This window comes from Microtus oregoni, unplaced genomic scaffold (genome assembly GCF_018167655.1).
Source record: "Microtus oregoni isolate MIOR12 unplaced genomic scaffold, Mior012 000002F_ref0000024, whole genome shotgun sequence".
NCBI classification, from domain to species: domain Eukaryota; kingdom Metazoa; phylum Chordata; class Mammalia; order Rodentia; family Cricetidae; genus Microtus; species Microtus oregoni.
In genome coordinates this window covers 81519126-81540194 of record NW_024543061.1, presented here as the reverse complement: position 1 = coordinate 81540194, position 21069 = coordinate 81519126, and the positions used below count along the sequence as shown (strand labels likewise).

At 36.6% G+C, this 21069-nt stretch overlaps 1 pseudogene; it reads left to right on the top strand.

The window, feature by feature from the left end:
- Positions 1 to 20858, top strand: part of LOC121437141 — a 53369-nt pseudogene extending 32511 nt beyond the window's left edge.
- The last annotated feature ends 211 nt before the right edge of the window (positions 20859 to 21069 follow it).

Here is a 21069-nt window from a genome sequence, read left to right as displayed (position 1 = left end):
TTTCTAAAACCTAATCAAATTATTTACAGAAGAATAAATTACATTAAGATCACAAGTTACATGTTTTCATCAGAAGCACACAACTAAACAATTTCCTTTGTATTAATTTTTCTATCAGAACATGTTTGCCCCAAAGCAATGACATTTTTATTAAGGAATAACTAACATTTAAGTATGTTAAGCATATTTCAGCTAGTTCCTTTTATACTGTAAGGCTGCTGTTTGTGGTTTCAGGGTAGTGAATTTCTATTTTTAACTCTACTCTGGAGAAATTTTAAATGAGATGTCAGCTAACCGTGTGTGTGTGTGTGTGTGTGTGTGTGTGTGTGTGTGTGTATTCAAAAATCCCATCTGGCTCCCCCACTCACCTCCTCCCTCCCCCTCAAGTCTTAAGAGATGGCAGGTTACCCTGCCCTGTGGGAAGTCCAAGGCCCTCCCCGTTCCATCCAGGCCTAGGAAGGTGAGCATCCAAATAGACTGGGGTCCCAAAAAGCCAGTACATACAGTAGAAACAAGGCCTGGTGCCATTATCAATGACTTCTCAGTCAGCCCCCTGTCAACCATATTCAGATTGTCCAGTTTGATCACATACTCGTTCAGTTCCAGTCCAGCTGGATTTGGTGAGCTACCATTAGATCAGGCACACTGTCTCTGTGGGTGGACCAACCCTGTGTGGTCCTGACTTCATTGCTCATCTTCTCCCTCCTTCTGCTCTTCAACTGGACCTTGGAAGCTCAGTCCAGTGCTCTGTTGTGGGTTTCTGTCTCTATCTCCATCCATCACTGAACGAAGGTTCTATGGTGACATTTGAGATATTCATCAGTGTGACTATAGGACAAGGCCAGTTCAGACACCCTCTCCACTGTTGTCCAAGGACCTAGTCAGGGTGGACTGTAGCCATAAACAAAGGAAATTGAGCCTATAGCTCATAAGCCTAGAGAAACCAAATAATAAGGTGAACCCAAAGAAAAACATACATATATCCTCCTGGAAATTGGAAGCAGACAAGATCGCCAGGCAAAAGTCGGGAGCATGGGGGTGGGGTGGGGTGGGGTGGGGAGAAGGGGAGATAGAGAGAAGAGGGAGAATATAAGTATTGGGGAGAGGTTGGGAGAGTAGGAGGGTTGAGATGGAGGAAGGGCAGATATAGGAGCAGGGAGGAAGAAATCTTCATTAAGGAAACCATTTTAGGGTTGGCAAGAGACTTGGCTCTAGAGGGGATCCCAGGTGACCACCTATTTCTCTTTATACACAATTGGGTCAATTGATTTCTTTTCACAACTTTGTTTTTTCAATGTGCATATGGGCCATTTGATTAATTCTGTAACATATATTACCAAGAAACTCAGGCCTAACATTGGGTGCAGGGACATAATTATTTTCTTTAATTATCTGTTTTTATACAGGAGAATTCATGGGTCTATAATGCATGAAGCTTTCCTGCTCTTATTTTCCTTCTTCTGAAAATCTCTTATCTAGCAAAAAGCAAGGTAACTCCTTGACTATATTTGCTCTTTTTGTATGTTTTATTGGAGCAACTGGCAGAAAACTTAAATCATGTCCCTAATCATCTTTACTAATAGTCCTAACTAACTGCATCTTTTATGCTAACTCAGAAAGTCAATCAAATCATTGCTCCAACTAAACCATTACTCTTATGAAAATCATCTTTATTATTATCTACAAATAAATTGCCCAGTGAGGAGTGGGATTTTTTTCAATAAAGAATCACAGTATACTAGAAACTGTGAAGTCCCTTCATAACAGCAGAAACATGGCAGCAGCAAACATAATGAGGCACAGAAAATAAAATTGGCATTCTGCAAACAATCCTTAGGGGTTCTGTCTCTCCAGTATGTACCCAGGTAGCTTTGTCATCCTCTGGGCTGTATTCCATAAGATTCATTTCTGTCTGCTGCTCCTATGATGTGGCCTCTAGCAATATATCACCACGTATGTTTAGATCAAACTGGTTAAGTTTCTTAATGAATACATAATGCAAAAATAATGTATGTCATGTGATGTTTTACATTAACTTTTGTACATGTGTATATCTGTGCACTATGTGTATGGGTGCCTACTGAGTTTGGAAGAGGGTTTCTGATGTTGTAAAATGAGACTTACAGACAGTAGTAAGTTTTCATAATTGTGCTGGGAATAGAACCCTGGGCTTCTGCAAGAGCAGCACTAACTCTTAGTCACAGAACTGTCTCTCCACTTCCCTTTCTCATTCAATGTGATGCTTTGAGAGATGAACACATCAGGTTAAAACTGTTTTATAAATGTCTCAAATCATTTTTATGTCATTTTGCAGTAAAGTTTAACTACTATGCTTTATAGAAATCCAGAAACTTTCTTTCTCAGATAATTTTTGTCTCCACCCAATTGATCAAACTCAGACAGTTTTTCTACAGGTCTGAATTTGCCCAAAGAAATGTAATCATAGCATTTAGGAGTAGAGGCAGGTTTTGCAGTAAATAAACGTGAATAATTTACAAACAATACACAAATTTTGTGTTTAGATGAGATTGTGATTCTTAACAATTTTCTACAATTCGGAAAGAATGAATCAAGCTAACAAAATATCTGTGTTTCTCCACAGATGACCTGACCATAACTCCCACTGATACGCACTGGGTCGGTGCTTGGTGGCTCGGCTTTTTGATCTGTGCAGGAGTGAATGTTCTGATCTGCATCCCCTTTTTCTTTCTTCCCAAAACACTTCCAAAGGAAGGACTAGAAGATAATGCAGATGTGACTAACAGCAACAAAGAAGAGAAACATCAAGGAAAAGCCAAAAAGGAAAAACGTGGAATCACTAAAGGCAAACAGACAAACCTTAACCCCTGTATTTGGTTTAGATGGGTCTGCAGGGAGTGGAGCATGTGTCTGCTGTGCTGAGTTAAGATGGTTTGTCACTATGGGTCCCTACTCAGATGGCTTAAACTTCTTCCCAAGTTACTGCTTGAATTACAACTCACATAATTTGTAAACTTTATGGAAAATTCATCCGTCTGGACACTCAAAGAGCAAATATATTTTCTCACCTGTTTTTAAAAGTCTATTATATAGAAAATATTATTCCAAGTTAAAAAATAATCAGAAACTCAAGTTAAAGCCAATGGAAAATAATTATCTGTATTAAGGTAACTGTACAGATTGATAAGAAAAATGACAGTTTAGCTGTGAGCATGCTTGAAGTTAATGTTGGAGGAGAAATCCTGAGAGGTGGTAAAATCTTCGGTATTTGAAGGTGTGTGATAGTTTACAGGAGAACTTTTCCCTAAGGAGTTCTGTAAAACAATCAGGAATGTTAACCTCTGGTGCAGAGCAGTGGTGCATCTGTGAGAAGCTGAGTGGTCAACACTTCCCATTCCTGTATGTATGTATGTATGTATGTATGTATGTATTATGTATGTTTGCATGTATGTATGAATCAATCCATTTTTTATTTTACATACCAATCCCAGTTCCCAATCCCTCCTCTCTTCCGCCCCTGACCTCTATTCTACTCTACCCTAACCTCAATTCACTCATCAGAGAGGGTAAGGCTCCCTATGCATGACTATCATGCCTTATATTGGAAAAGTTCAACAATCATTTTCCTGTCTGTTCTGCAGAATGTCTGGCAGACATTTCTATAAAGCAGGAATCTTAAAAGACTGTCCTGCCTTGTTTTGGTCAATTTCAGTAATCTTTTCCTATGGGTCTGGCATGTCCAGTATATAGAGCATACAATCAAGGTTCAAGGCAAAAGTAGTTTCTTGCCAAAATGACTAATTTTGCCAAAAGATAACAAATACCTCAAATACCTACAGAGTTGAATTGATGCCTATTATCTTCTATGAAGTAAATTGGTGCTACCAGGAGATGTGTCTCAATGTCATGAAAAATCTTAAGTTATCAAAATATTTCATATGTCGTATTCTGTAGCTCTTTGAAGTGCTTGAAAATCATTGATCTATCTAAAATATTTCTCTACATGATCTTGAAAACATACCTAATATATCTACAAGTATGATTGTTGTAAGTGACTAACTACTAACTTATATTTGTTGATTGCCCTAAATATTTTATAATAATTTTCAAAAACTAGAACTTTAGCTTTTATTTTTTAATGAACTGCAAAGGTATAACAACTTAAACAACAGTAGAAACATATATGCCATGACACAATATTAACTTTAAATTTACATCAATATACGATATTCCCCTAATTGATAACAAACATCCATAGACCATCAAATAACAAATAGCATCCCCCACATCTCTTATTAATATAGGCATTATGTTCCTCAAATTGCTTTTTGTTGCCTGTTGGTGAAGGCATCTTTAGGGTGCCCGAGAAAATTTGAGAAAATGACCAAGTGCTAGGAAAATAAGCAGTAAACTTATAGATATCACCTGCAAGATTCATGAGGTCTCCCATGATCAAACCCGATAAATATTATTCCTGAAAGAATGCACAGATTAGTTTCCTGTGGGAACAAAGCAAATACTCTTCTCCAAAGCATTTTTGGTTTTTATTTGACAAGTATATTTTTATTTCATTTTTAAATTTAAGATAACCCTAAAGTTAAAATTTGCAGTCCTGTTCACAATTCCATGTCCCCTGGCAACTGTCTTCTGCTCATGAGCATTCAAAAAAATTCAAAATCAAAACAATAACATTCCTTATGCAGACTCCCTATGTATTCCCCATATCTTCATGGCTTATTATTTCTCATTATTGTACATCTCTCTTTAAAGACTTCATTATTTTAAACTATTCTTTCCCAGTTTATTTTTTTTCTCAAGATTGTATGTATTTTTAAACACCATAGCACATTTAGACATTATTTTTCAATCTGATTCTTTTTTTTGTGTGTGACGACACAAGTCAAACCTTAAAGTGCTAAGTGGATTTTCACTGGCAGCTCTTGTGCCTGACTCCACCTGCTTGATTCCCTGGTGATGGAGGTGGGTCTTGTATCTTATCTATTGCTTTCATTGGTTAACTAATAAAGAAAACTGCTTGGCCTAATAAGATAGAAAATTAGGTAGGCGGAGTAAACAGAACAGAATGCTGGGAGAAAGAAGCTAAGTCAGGCAGTAGCCATGATTCTCCTACTCCAGAAAGACGCAGGTTAAGATCTTTCCTGGTAATCCAGCTCGTGGTGCTACACAGAATATTAGAAATGGGTTAGATCAATATGTAAGAGCTAGCCAATAAGAGGTTAAAACTAATGGGCCAAGCAGTGTTCAAAAGAATACAGTTTCTGTGTAATTATTTCGGGTATAAAGCTAGCTGCCAGGAACGTAGCCCGCCCCACATATTACTACACCCTGGGACCTGAATCTCATGGCTGAGGTCTGTTTATCACTAGTTCTGAAAGCTATGCTACCCCCATAACTCTGGGAAGTTTCTGGGTTTACATAGCCACCAAGTAGCTCTCATCTACCATTCATATCACAACTTAAGAGTTTAGTAGCAGCTCCTTTCAAGAGAACTGCCGATTTTTTGCCATGCCAGGATGCTGTCTCCTAAAGTAGTTGACCTCTGCTTACAAGCAGAATATACCGGAGAAAAGGCAGTTACCAATAAGTTGCTCTGGAACACATTTTTGTGCTCTTAAATAAACTCAGTGAGACTTATATTAATTGTAATAGTTCAGGTTTATTACTCCCTTTTAAATTAACCTATATTCTTTATTTATGCTTTGACACATGAGGGTACCTTTATTAGCATGGCACATTCATCTCTTGCTCCCTCAGAATATTCAGGCTACTCTCCTGAGTCCACCCTTCTTCTTCCCTTCATTCCCAGTTTGGCTTTTCTGCCTATTTCTATCCTGTTCAGCTATTGGCCAGTTGACTTTTTTATTAGACCAATGAGAGTAATATATATTCACAGTGGATTATTTACAGTACGTTTAGTCCTGAAAATTTTCAATCATCGGCTTGCAGCATCCACATTATCTAGAGTTCTCTAAAAGTCCAAATTCCAATGCCTACCCTCAGATGTATAAAATTAAATGCAATGGTATGGCGTTGAAAAGGAAGCATAAATTCATCTGAGTATGATGTTACATGAATGCAACCTAGACAGGATTTTGTCTTCCTTCTCTTATTTTTCTTTGATTTTTTTAAAAAATAGTGGAATTAGAGTCAGAAAGAAAGATTTCTGGGCAACATAAGCAGTGCACAGAATGTTCTATATGTGATAAGCATGGGTTCAGTGGTGACCTTCAAAATTACAGAGTGGAAAGAAGTACCTAAAATACATAAATGTTTATATGTGTCTGTGTGTGTGAGGGTTACAATGTGTTTATAACTTGTTTCAAATAATTAGACAAATGCCAATTGTCTTTTTAAAGTGACATAATGGGGCATTTGAAATATGTGAATGAGTAGGGGGTTAGGATTACTGTATATTAGAATTAAATAATTTCCTAAGTAAGATGTTTTTTAAAATTGATAACATTTATTTTTCTGCTGTGTTTTATAAATACTATTTTATTTTCATTTGTAGGTATTTATAACATACCTCCAGCATTTTTTGGATATTTAATTGGTGGCTTTGTTATGAAAAAGTTTAAGTTTACTGTCAAGAAAGCTGCATACATAGCTTTCTGTTTATCACTGATTGAGTGGCTTCTATTTTTATTAAACTTTCTGTTGACCTGTGATAATTTCCCAGTTGCTGGCTTAACTACATCTTATGAGCATGAACAGTATGTTATTTCATAAGTAAGATCATAATATTTTCACTAATATTAATCCATTTTTCTTCAAGCACTGTATATGACCAGGTCATTTTATTAAGACAATCATCCATAATTATTCTATATTTTTCTTTCATCCATAAATCATATACAACTGAGCCTACTAAAGAGGCCTAGGGACTACCAAAGAGTAAATTTATAATTCTATGTACATATGAGTAGTTGCCATAATGATATCCTAGTCTGCTTTAAAATATAATGAAGGAAATAACTAGATATTTGTAGCCTAAATTATCCATGTATTTTATGCTCCAGATTACTTTAAAAGTTGACTATATAACAACAGATAGCTTTAAAACTCAACTGTACAGGCCAAGAAACCTTCATAGATTTCTACAATGGGTACAAATTTATCATAATTGAGTCTAATACATGCTAAGTCAATATATGTGCATATTTATTTATGTCACTAGTATGATTATATCTCATATACTTTGTAGTCTTAGACTTTGTATTTTAAGGATTACCTGGTCATATTCTGTATTAGCATAGGAATTGTAAAGCTTAGTGTAGGATAGAGTCATATAATCATCCAATCAGTTAAAATGAAATAATCATATACATGAGTATTCCTTTCAAGGTTCTAGGGAGACAACTCATTTGTAATATTTACCGAACAGGCAAAAGGACCTGAGTTCAGATCCCCAGAATGCATGTATAGCTTGACATGCTATCTGTAATCCCAGAATCCCTTCTGTGAGCTGAGAGGCATGGTGAGGAAAACCTGAAAGTCCATAGGCCTGCTAGTTTGGCATATGCATCAATGAACAACAGGTGACTCTATATCTAACAAGGTGGAAGTTTATCTTCTGCTCTTTACATGCATGGTGTTGTATGTGTGCTTATTTACACACACACACACACACACACACACACACACACACACACACACACGCACGAACCCCCCAAGAGAGAGAAGGAGAGAGAGAGAGCGACTCAGGAAGGGAGGAGAGAGAAATGGTGTGGAGGGAAAGAAACACAATTCATCTCCTCATCAAGAACAAAAAAAAAGAAAACACCCAAATATCAATTTGTGTCTCTTGACTATGTCATTGGCACACAAGTCATCTACATTGCTATTTTTTCAATTACTTTAAAAATAAACATTAATTATATACCATGTAAGAAAATGCTGTACTATTAGAGCTAAAATGAGGAGTCTAATCTCTTATTAATTTACACAATGGGAAAAATGAAAAAGGACTAGCTTGAGAAAAATCAGCAATTTACATTTATAAAATTGATGCTTTATTTAATCACTCAAAACAGTGGTTTGAGTAATCAGACATGTTCTTCTGCATAAGAAAGCCCATGTCCCAAATTTAATAATCGGTTTGAAAGAGGGTAACAAGGTCAAATTCAAAACCTGTCAGTCAAATCCAGTGTGAAGTCATCATGACTGGAGATGGAGTTATATGTATAATTCTACTTTGGTATTATTGAGAACATTTTTTGAAAATTTACTGATTCATCCTGTTTTATTTCCTATGTTTGCACACAGACAGGCTGAGATGACGAGCTTGGTGGTTCTTCACTATCTGTAACATTATCTTAAATCATTTCAGAATTCAGCAGCCATTATATGTGGAGAATAAGATTCTTGCTAACTGCAACACAAGGTGTAACTAACTGTTTAACCAACACATGGGATCCAGTGTGTGGAGACAATGGAATTGCATATATGTCAGCCTGCCTTGCAGGCTGTGAGAAATCTGTTGGAACAGGAATTAGCATGGTAAAAATCTTTTCAGTGTTGTAGGCTGATGTTTTGTTCACTGAATTAATATGTGCTATGATCTAAGCCTACATCTTTTAAAAGGAAATATTAGTTCATGCTTAATATAGATATGAATATTTTTGTGAACTGACTTTACTTTATATATGCATATTTGATCTTACGGTTCCAGATGTTATGTAAAGCCCTGACAGAGTCTGGGAATTATTTTGTAATTTAAAAGCAATTGAGAGCATTTTTCAAATTATTAGAGTTAAAATCCTCAGAATGAGAGGTAGCGCTAGCTTAGCAGTAAGACCAGTTGCTGTTCTGTCAGTGAACTTTTTTGATCCCCAGCACCAAGATAAGCTCACAAATCCATCTCCAGGAAATCTGACACTCAATCCGACCTTTCTCAGGCATCACATGCACCTGCTTTTATACACACAGATACAGAAGCACACACATAAACATTAAAACTAAAACTGTAAAATGCTTTGGACAAAGTCTGACATTTTTTTCTGATAGAGACTCATGAAGTTGAACCAAACCCAAACAAGTTGTGCAGTTGAGACAGGCAGAAATCTTATGTTTTCATACGACAAACTTATTTTATTTATTTATTTATTTATTTATTTATTTATTTATTTATTGCAGTTGTGTGTGTGTGTGTGTGTGTGTTGGATGAGTGAGGTCGTTTGTTTGTCCTGGCCATTCAGAACTAAAATAACCACACAGAAACTATATTAATTAAAATACTGCTTGGCCTATTAGGTCTAGCTTCTTATTGGCTAACACTTATATTAATTTAACCTATTTCTATTAATCTGTATATTGTTATGAGGTCGTTGCCTACCAGCAAAGTTTTTGCACGTCTATATCTGGTGGCGGCGTCATCGTGTCTCTCTCTTCACTTTCCTTCCCCCAGCACTGAGTCTAGTTTTCCTCCACCAATCTAAGTTCATCCCTATTCACAGGCCAAGGCAGTTTCTTTACTCATTTACCAATAAAAACAACACATAGGCCGGGCGGTGGTGGCGCACGCCTTTAATCCCAGCACTCGGGAGGCAGAGGCAGGCGGATCTCTGTGAGTTCGAGACCAGCCTGGTCTACAAGAGCTAGTTCCAGGACAGGCTCCAAAACCACAGAGAAACCCTGTCTCGAAAAACCAAAAAAAAAAAAAAAAAACATAAACAGAAGGACATCCCACACCATTTCTGAACAAGAAAGTCGGCTTTAACATAGTAAAATTACATATAACAAAAAAGTTATAAAGCAAGAATTACAGTTAAAATATTTATATCTATTTTCTTTTATCATGACTAAGGAAAACTATATCTATTCTTTAACCCCATCAAAGACTCCACAAAGATATATTATTACCTAAGTGAACAGGAAGTGCATTGCAAGCAACTTTTAAAACTCAAGAATTGACAGAGACATCTTGCAATCTGGACAATCACCCAAAGTTCTTTTGTATCATTGGGGCATCCATCTCCAGCCTACTGGGCCATAGTATCCAGCAGACTTTTCCATAAAGCAGAAAATTTCAAAGATTCTTCCACCTTAATAACAGTTTGTCAGTAACTTTTTTCTGTGTACTACAGAAAGTCTAGCAGATTTTTTTAATGTAGCAGGAACACCAAAGGACCATCTCACCTTTAGGCAAGTTCAGCAATCATTTCTCTGTGGGTCCTGCATAGCCAGTTCATCATTCCAGGTAGGAGTAGTTTCTTGGCCAAAAGGCTAGCCAACTCCGTAAAAAGCCTCTTTGACATCCATCATCCTATTGAAGGAGCTGGTCTTGTCAGGAGCAGATGTCTTGCACTGTCACAAAAAGTCTTAAGTTCTTAAACATTTTAAATGCCACATTCTGAAGGTCTCTGAAAGATTTGAAGAATACCTAGATAACTGAAATATACCTCATTCCATCTAGAAAATCTAACTTCCATGACTACAAGTTTGACTATTATAGATGAATACCAATTAAGTTATATTTCTTAATTTTACACTACATTTTTAAAGGAGTTACACAAATATAATACCTTAATCAAGATCAGAAATACATATACATATAACAAAATTGACATTAAACTTGTATCAATAAACCAAGACCCATACCAATGCAAATTATTCATCTCTATATCATATTCTGCTTTAAATGTAAACAAACAATTAGAAACAATATTTGGAAATATAGGTATAGTTGTGTCCATACTGCTTATAGCTGTTTCTGGTTATTCTTATTCAGGTCTTTCATAGTGCATCCTGTGTGCTAGGTTCATCTCAGTCAGCAGTTGGGGGAAGTAATTTTTTGAGGGTGTTCACTGTGGCCTTTCAGACGTTCATGCTCTTTCAAGCCATATTGATCTGGAAGCGTTCCACAGGTTCTCATCTTCTGTGACAACAGAAAAAGAACCTCATTTCCAAAATAACATATTCTTAGACTCAACTTTTGGAATCAAGATACCTTTATGTTGGTTTAACTTAGCAGGCCATACAATAAAATATCTCTCTGTACTTAGCTATTTCACAGTCAAAAATTCAAAGAAAACACAATATACATAATCCAGACTCTGTGAATTTTTCATCTTTACATGGCTTATTTTTTTTACTTCTTTTAATCTATGACTATCTGTACTCTGCCTTTTTAAAGACTATACTTTTTAAAACATTAACTTTGTTTTATGAGTCTTTATACTCTTTTTCTTCTCTCTTCCAAGCCTGCATACATTTATACAACACTATGACTTATCTGAATTTGGCTTTATTGCATATTTATAATTATTTTCTGACCAGAAGTGCTTCTAAAATTGCTAAACACTTAATATAAGCTGTGACATTACTAGGCTACATAGGGTACTTCTTGCTTGCTGTGCCTATTCCACGATGGGCACTGCTCGCTGCTTCCACCAGCCATACACACAGCCCCACTTCCAGGCACATAGCCAATCTACATTGCCATTAAGCATGCCGTACCATGTTTCTCACAAACCACACCAAATACTTGGTCTTCTGAAAGAGCCAGAGGTCATGCTGGCAGCAGGTCTCAGAAAGCCTGCACTTCAAATCAGCTTGGCCTTTCTTCTTTTGCTACTGCTGAATCAGGAAATCCTCTCTCAAAGGAGCCATGCATCTGCTTGCGTCTATCAAACAGATCCCACCCAAGAAAATGCTGCTACCAAACTATGCTTAACTCTGTTCTTCTGTGTCTATAATTCCTTTTTATGCTTTCTCAGGTTTTGCATGGATGAAGTTACCCATGTTGGTGCCAGTCTGTTGGAAAAGTGAGGCTGCTTGTTTTTCTTGGCCACACAGAACCAAAATAGGCACACAGAAACTATATTAATTAAAACACTGCTTGGCCCATTGGCTCTCACTTCTTCTTGCCTAACTCTTATATTAACTTAACCTATTTCTATTAGTCTGTATGTTATCATGAAGCCGTGGCCTGCCAGCAAAGTTTTAGCACATCTGTCTCTCGCAGCAGCTCCATGCCTTCTCTCTCTCTCCTTCTTTCTCCCAGCATCCAGTACAGTTTTCCCCACCTACCTATTTAAGTTCTTCCCTATCAACAGGCCAAGGCAGTTTCATTATTCATCAACCAATGAAAGAAACAGATAGACATAAGGACCTCCCTCATTGTGTGTGTGTGTGTGTGTGTGTGTGTGTGTGTGTGTGAGTGTGCGCGCGCGCGCGCTCAGGTGCATGTGCATATGGAGGTCAGAAGACAACCTCTGCTGTGGACTCTCAGGTCCCATTAACTTGGACTGGAATTTGCTGATTCTGTTAGGCTGCCTGGCAAGTGAGCCCCAGGGAGTCACCTCTTTTGTCCTTTAGAGCACCAGTGTTGTGAGCACTTTCTCTACACATGCATCTTTCACATGTGTGCTGGGGATCTGAACTCAGGTCCTCATGCCTGTGCAGGACTTTACAAGCTGTGCCATCTCCCCAACCCACATCATTATATCTCAGCAGATGAAGAGATAAGCATTTTCCCTTGTCTTTTACATGTTATAATTCTTACAGAGTTGGTTGGTAGTCAAAATAAAATATAAATTTTGATTCTTTTTCATACACAGAAACATAATTCAAAAAAGAATCAAGTTTATTTTTAAAATAAAATTGTTTTCTTGGGGGCTTTATTAGTAAGCATGTAACTTGCTAGTATTCTATCACCATTCTGAAACACATTTTGTTTTTGTACTTAGTACTGGTCCAAAACAAAATAAAGCAATATTTGTTTACTTTCTTAAAAAAAGTATGTGTAGGTTAGAAAGTTGGCTCAGTGGGTAAAGACATTTGTCTCCAAACAGTACCATTAGAGCTACATCTTGGGGCCCCATATGAAAGAAGAAAAGAACTAACTCCCATAACTTATCCCTGATTTCTATATGGATTCCATGGCATATTCATGTTCACCCATAAACATACACATACATGTATATATATATATATATATATATATATATATATATATACATTCATTCATACATACATACATACATACATAAAAAAACAAAGAAACAAGCAAATAGATACAAAATATTTCTTTGCATTTGGGATAATTGAATTTTTGCAAATGTACTTCATGCATTTAGAAAAAAGTTCAATACTTTTTAAAAAACTTCCCCCTTTATATTTTAAGATAAAATTCTCAGATGTAAAAAACAGAGATGGAAATAAGGGGGAAAACCCCTCCATTTTAATTATTTAGTATTTTTTTAGTGGTGCTTGTGTTCTAACACATTCATGTTAGATCAGTGCTCCTCCTCTGAGTGGTACCTTTGTCCTCAACACTTTCCAGTTTTCTCTAATTAGCTATGTAGCAAATACTGAAGATTTATATCCAGTAGTTTTCTTCTGCAAATAGGACATTGTTTTTTTTTGTTTGTTTATTTGTTTGTTTCATTTTGATTGTTTTAACAGGTGTTTCAAAATTGCAGCTGCATTCAGTCTTCAGGAAACTCATCTGCAGTTCTTGGGATGTGTAAAAAAGGCCCAGATTGTACTATAAAGCTGCAGTACTTTTTCATCAGGGCAGTATTTGGCATTTTTGCCCAGTCAATATCATCAATACCTGGGCATATGGTTCTTCTGAGGTAAAAAATAACTTGTTCATTTATGTTTGTCTCTCTTCCTCATAGCAGTGTGTGCATACATCAGTGTATGATTGTGTTTGCGTGTGTGTCTGTGTGTGGCTGGCTGGCTGGCTGGCTCCTGTGTGCCACTGAGAGCAGGGGAAGATCAAAAGACAATGTTGGGGATCAGTTCTCTCCATTTATCTTGCTTCTGAGGCAGGGTCTTTTTTTTTATTTCCGCTGCCATGCTGCCTGAGTACTCCAGCTTACCTGGCCTTCAGGTTCTAAATAATTCTGTTTTCTCCTGTTTCACTACAGGAATACTGGGTTTCCAGATGCTTATCACTGAATTGGGCTTTTGTATTTCTATTTCTTTACATACGTCTCTGGGTTCTGGTTGTTAAACTCAGGTCATCTAGCCTTGTGGCAAGCACCTTTACACAAAGAATACCCTACCAATGCCATTTAGATTTTTTTGGTCACTTATTAAAATTCCTTTTCCCAAGAAAGACCCTTGGAGTAATGGGTCCCAGAACCTAAATGTTCTGGAGTTATCTTTATCAAGACTCTTAATGCAAAAGTAACATTGTTATTTTTAAGAGTAATGTAAAGTTTGCTGGAATTTTTTCTGGTTCTTTTTATTTTCTCCCTTTATGTCTTAAGCCTAAATTAAGGGACAGCTTGTTTTGGAGGGAGATAGTATTTGTCTACAGCCATTTCCTATGCTCAGCTAAGTGACTGGCAAAATGTGAAAATCTATGTGTAAAAGTGACCAGGATCCCTTGTCATCCTGAGCTCAGTCTGTCTTTATCAAAAAGCATAAATTCAATAATGTTATCTGACCAAGAGGCACATGAATGCAGTAGTCGATACTCTCTAATGAGAAGGTATAAAAATACAATAGCAGATACTCTAATCTCTAGTAATGTGAGGAAGTTACAAAGCCAAGTTTCAAGTTATTTTCTTTTTCCACATGTTCTTTCTAGTCTTGCAAACTAAACAGACACCAACAATGGGGAGACTGTTCAACCTTTTATTGTCTAAATGGAATTCAGACGAAAAGTTGTTAATTATGTGTCATTCAAAATATTTTATCCAAAAAGACTGGACCAATGTTCTCAGTTCTCTTTTATGGGCAACTGTGCTTTTCTGTTTGCTTGTCCACATTCGCTTTTCATCCCTCCCCTTCTCTTCTTCCTTTTCAAAATCCCTTTCCCATTACTTTTCCCTCATTTCATTCCTCTCCTCTCCTCTCCTCTCCTCTCCTCTCCTCTCCTCTCCTCTCCTCTCCTCTGGTCTTCTCCTCTTCCCTGATTTTGTCCCTTGCCCCTCTTCCCTATCTTTCCATTTCTTGACCTTTGTCCTTCTTTCCTTCTACTTCTACCCACCACAGCACTCTCTGAAATGGGCTAGACATGTTCTTATATTTTCATTTTCCATGGTAAGATGTGATATTTTTATTTTCACACAAGTGAAGATGTGGTATATGCCTTGTTTTAGTTCATAGATTCACAGATGGATAAAGACACCAAATACTACTAGTTCTGCAGACTTATTTTTGCTAGTGAGTGAGATTTGGCTGTGGCATCTGTCACCCCATAATGTTTCAGGCTGATTTGGCTGATGTGGCTACACAGTGTCTCCTTTCTTCCTCAGTACTCCAGGTGCCTCTGTTCCAAAGCAGCATGCTCAGTTGATAAGGATAAATACTTCTCGTTGAGGAGGATGGTCCTAGGTAAAGGGAATATGAGTAGCTGAACTATGCTGTTGGATCCCCTAAACAATTCCATGTTCCCACTTCCATGTCCCACTCATTTTTTTCAATCACCCTAATTTCTGAATTTGACTCTTCATCTAGATGTAAAAACTGTGGCCCATTGATGTTTTAATGTGTGATTAAAAAAAAATTAGTCTCGCTCTCTCTCTGCATGTGTGTGTGTGTATGTATATATTAGTGCATGTATGTGTTTGCATACAATGGCATGCATGTTGAAATGAGAGGACACCTTGAAGGAATTGGTTCTCTTGCCACTATGTCGATTCCCATTATTGAACTGAGTTTTACAATCTTGATGGCAAGCAACTGTACCCACTGAGCTATCTTGTACACCCTAATGTGGTGGCTTCTTCATGTAATGGGGTTAAGGTCTATTCAAATAAATTTTTCATACTTCTTTGTTCTATTTTGCAATGTAAATAATAGATGGCACAGTACTAATGTTTGCACACTATTGTTATTCTTCTGTTATGTTTTCTTGAATTCTTCCATGAAACTACTTACCAAATGAAATCCAAACAGCTGCATTTCTTACACAGGGGTGTATTTGATAGGGAAAGACCACATTTTGAAAAGACTTCTGTGTTCCTAATTTATAAGAATATTTTTCATATTTTATCCTGATTGCTTTATAACCCTCCTCTTTGTATGTAATTCTCAAAACCATGTTATCTAATTTTGTGGGTGGTACAGGAGAGACAAATATCTAATGTGTTTACCTCCATATAACAAAAACCTGATCTTAATATCATAGCCTACATGATGCAGTCTTTCTCTGTTTATGTGGATCGCTCTTACTATAACTTGAAATCTTTTATAACATGTGTTAGATTTTTTTATCATCAGGACAAAATGCTACCAAACAACTTAAGAGATAAAAAGATTTATTTGGTTTGTGGTTTCAAAGGTTTGGGTCCATTGTTTTGGATATGAGGGTACTGTAAGCTAGACACCATGGTAACCTAGGTTATCTAGGTTAGCAGTCAGTGTCCAACTGTTAAAGGGTTTCACCCTGAATCAGATGTGTGGATGTCACAGGAGAGCTATCAGAAGTCATTACTCTCCTCCCTTTGTGTATCTTTAACAGAGATAGAGCTGCATTGTCTTCTCTTCATGTGTAAAAGCTTAACAATTAGGTTCATGAACTAAGACTGTCTTTGGGAGGATGCTAGGACAGATATTTGTTTGCATGATGTACTTTTATTTATGTGAGTATTGTTTTTCAGGTCTATCAAGTCTGAAGAGAAGTCACTTGGAGTTGGATTACATGCATTTTTCATGAGAGTATTTGGTATGAACGATTTTCCCAACATATCAGATCAATATCAAATGCTTAGTAAACCAATTAAATTTTTTTCTGAAGAAAAAGATGGCAACTATATTTTTAAGTCAAAACACAATACTACCCTAAAGTGAATAAAAGGCTTTAATTTGAAATTAAATAAGCATCACAATGAAGGCAACAGAGATTTAGAGCATCCAAGTACCAAGTTTCAATATGATGACTGTTAGTGATGTTTATAGTTGGCGAATAGCAGGAATCATGATTAAGGAGCTTCTCAAACATATCTACGGGGATGTCCAGTAAGTTGGTGACAGCATAGAATAGAATTTGCTGCTGAAGGCTCAGATGCTGTTTGACAGCATCCTTAGTGTTTGGGTGCATGGAGGATGGCATCCTGTTAACTCAATACATCCACAAAGGCTTCATGTGATAGATACATGGATATATGGTCAGACAAAGGGATGGGGCAATGAATGACAAAAAAACAGAGAAAATGTAATTTGTCTCAGGATCTGTACTATCCCAGCTGTCCTCATCCAGGAAGGTCCAATGATCTCATGGTATTTTTAACATAGGTGTGCTCTGCCCATGTTATTCTGAATTTCATTTTGAAGCCCCTGTGGTTAGAAATGGCTGCTGTTAATTAGTCTGAGAATGAAGTATCTTCAGAGATGAAAAATGTTTCCCCTTGTCTTTAAAGAACTTATCTGACCTTAATTACATTTTTCATCTTTTAGTAGATTCAATAATAATATGACAAGGAAACAATTTTGTTTTTTAGATGTATGTACAGAAAACTAAACAAGACATTCACAAAATAAATGAGGTTCATAATTATGAATTCAGTACATTCTTCTTTAGCATTTTATACATAATTTTAATTTGTTTTGATCTAGAAATTTTACTTAACTGATAACTCCTTAATGTAAGCATAGAGACATTTATTCATTATTTTTATAATCTTTTTAAATAGAGAAGCAGAAAAACTTCAAAATAACATTTCTCTTTGCTTTCTTCTTTTTAACGGGCTGTTTTCTTTTTCATTTTATTGCAGCGGGCATTCCAGCACCTATATACTTTGGTGCCTTGATAGACAGAACCTGTTTACACTGGGGAACTCGGAAATGTGGGAAGCCAGGGGCTTGCAGAATGTATGATATAAATAACTTCAGATAATAATAATTTTGTGACCTATGATATTAGTACAAAAAAGTTCCTATTTATATGTAACATTTGAGAGGTAAGATGTTACTTGTTTCACTTTTAGAATGCACATTTATGGTATAACTTCCTTATTTATGTATTTTAACGTATTCCAATTGTTTTTAAAGTAGTTGATACATATAAATGTGAGTGGGCTTCTTAACCTAACCCTTCTAAATACTTTCAAAAGGGAGCAGGGTGTCTACGTGAATACTGTGAAACAGTAGGGGGAGAGCTGTGTTCTGAGCTGAAAAAAAAAACAACAGTGATAAACAGGAGAGCAAGATTCAGAGACCACAGACAATTGTGCAGTAGGTGGGAACAAATCTCTCAGCTCTTACCACCCCATACCTATGGACAAAGAGGAGAACTCTTTTCTTCTGCAAGGACCAGGTTAACAGTCCCAGCACATTCAAGCAGCATGGATCCTGACATTCTAGCATTTAAAAAGTTCACAACCCTCTCATGCTTGCACCCTGATATGCTAAGAACCCCAATTCTGTGTGCTTCCTTTGGAGTTTAATAGAACATATCAGGTGCCTTAGCCAGGGGCTACCTTGAGAAGGGACCTACCTGCTACCTGAATTTGACTGATGGTCTTATCTCCGATGCACCATTGCACTTAGTTTTTGGCTCTCTCGTGAACAAAATGTGGCTCAGTAGAAGAGTGTGGTTCAAACCAGCTCTGACTGTCACAAAGTGGGAGGACGTTGCCACACATAGAAATACCTGAAACCATTACCATCAAGATCCAGCAGACCAAGAAGCCTGGCCTCTGAGAGAGATCCAGGTGCATCCAGTTGTGCTCTTTCATGCTGTGGCTTCAATCAAAAGCAATACCTGTGTGGTTCTCTTCACTCTCAGTGCTATGCAGACACCTGCCACTAACAGTATAGTGAAATAGTTGTGGGTTCACTGCTCACCTCCAGAGGTCATTCTGCGCTCATCTTAAACTAGATTTAGTTTGTTACCCTGCTGGTCCTCTAGGGCAGCAGGTCAAAGACAGCCCACAGAGAAGTTTTGCTTGCTACAGACTGCACTGGGCTCCTTCTTGCTCCAAAAATTAGCAAAAAAAAAAAAAAAAAAAAAAAAAAAAAAAAAGCTGTAGATAATATCCATTCATTTGTTTCTGGATGATAAATATACTGAAAAATCCTGGGAGAGAAAAGTGCTGGCCTGTCCTCAAAAATGCAAAAATGTCTGCTGTGATCAGCTGACATGCCATTCCAGGCTTGTGTATCCATAGTTAACAGTGTGGAAGATCTCAATTACTTCTGTCAGTTTATCTCTGTGGATTAAATTTTCACATGCCTTGATATCCCATAATACTGGCATGTAGCCTAGATTTGTGAACTAAATTGACCCCTTCTTTCTTTAATTTGATTTTTATTGGGGTCTTTTATAAAAATGAAAGAAACATAAACTGATACTTTTTAATCTATTATCCCTTTAGAAAAATATATCTGAATTGTTATATCTGAAGTCTTGGGCATTTACACATATATACTATTTTTATGTTTTAACACTTTAGAAGTAGGTAAGATTGATTTTTCTATCCTTTTGTGGTCCCGGGTATCCTGTCTAAGAAATGATCCTGTCCCATGACTCTATTCACAGGTCAGCAAAATCCATGCAGGCTTTCACTGAAACTTCCTTCTCAGGAGATTCTAGATTGTGTTAAGTTGACAACATAGTTATTTAGAAATGTACATATAAAAATACCTATTTTTTCACACACATGAAGTCCATAAATCTTAAGTCATATTTTATCAAATTTATAAAGAAAGATGTTAATGATAGTATAAAAGATATTTTCAGAAATGGTGACAAGAAAAATTACCTAATTCATTTTAGGAAGCATCCATAGTCTTCATGCTTAAACTGGACAAGTTCAGCAAATGAAAAGAATTTGTGGCTAAACTTATAGCACAGGGTTCAAGAGCACATATTGCTTTTACAGAGAACATGAGTTCAATTCCCATAACCCACATTAGCAGCTCAAAACTTGCTGTGACTCTTACTGCAAAGCATCCAGGATTCCTGGACAAATGCACAGAGAGAGACCCAAGACATACACATAGTAAAACAATAAAAAGTAAGTTGATCTTTATACATGCAAAATTATGAATAGTATTTAACAATTTAAAGCTATTAATATATAAAATGACTAATAGGTTTTATTTTAGATATACAAAAATTTGCATGGTATAACACACATACAAATCCTTAGTAGGAGAGAAATCTTGGAAAGTGACTTTATCATGTTTTATTCATGTGTGATCAAACTCTGAGCAAACAAGACAGAAGATCTCCCTTAATCTGACAGAGATATTATTCTCTCAATATTTAAGAAAAGAGGCAATAAGGGCAGGGGAAGCATAGTGACTTAGTGCGACGTAATTGCAGACAGGGTTTGGCTAGGAGGCTGGTCATGTTACTTGCTCTGACAGGAAGTGTTGAGAGCGACAAGCCCAGTGCATGGTATAAGGGACTTCATCCTCAGCTAAACATTTATGAAAACATTCTCATAATACATCAAGAAATTTCTTTCTATAGTGATCCTATATTCAGTCAATTTGGCAAAGGAAGCTAGGCATCACCAAACTTAAGAAATACATTCAAACTTTTATGCTGGATTTCATTTGATATTTTAACAAAAAGTATTAATAACTTAGCAAAGTAACTTATTTAAAGTACATGGACAAAATAGTCACCTGATGTTTTTATTTGAAGAATAAATGACCGGAAAGAGTATACAAAATTAGATTTCACTGATCATGTTAAGATTTAATGCAGATTAGTTGTTTTCTATAGGAACATTTTCTTTGGGTTCCCAGCAGCACTAAGAGGATCAAGCTTCCTCCCAGCAATCTGCATTCTGATACTTTTGAGGAAGTTCCAACTCCCTGGGAAAACTGACTCTTCAAGGACTGAATTTGCAGAGATGAAGCTCACAGAGAAGGAAAGCGAGTGCATGGACGTGCACAGGCGTCCTGAGTTTGAGAACGACAGAGAACTGAAAACAAGGCTGTAATGAGATTTCTATTGACCTACACAAGTGCATGGACAGTGTGCATTTGGTTTTTTGAAATATGGGAAGTATTATGGGAGTTCTTTTCTTATCTTTGACCCCAAAAGTTATTTTTAAACATGATAAAAATATTTACTGATATATCAGAAGCGTTAGAGTGGCACTTAAGGTTTTCCCAGGAAAGACTATGGTGACCCCACCACAATAAACTTTA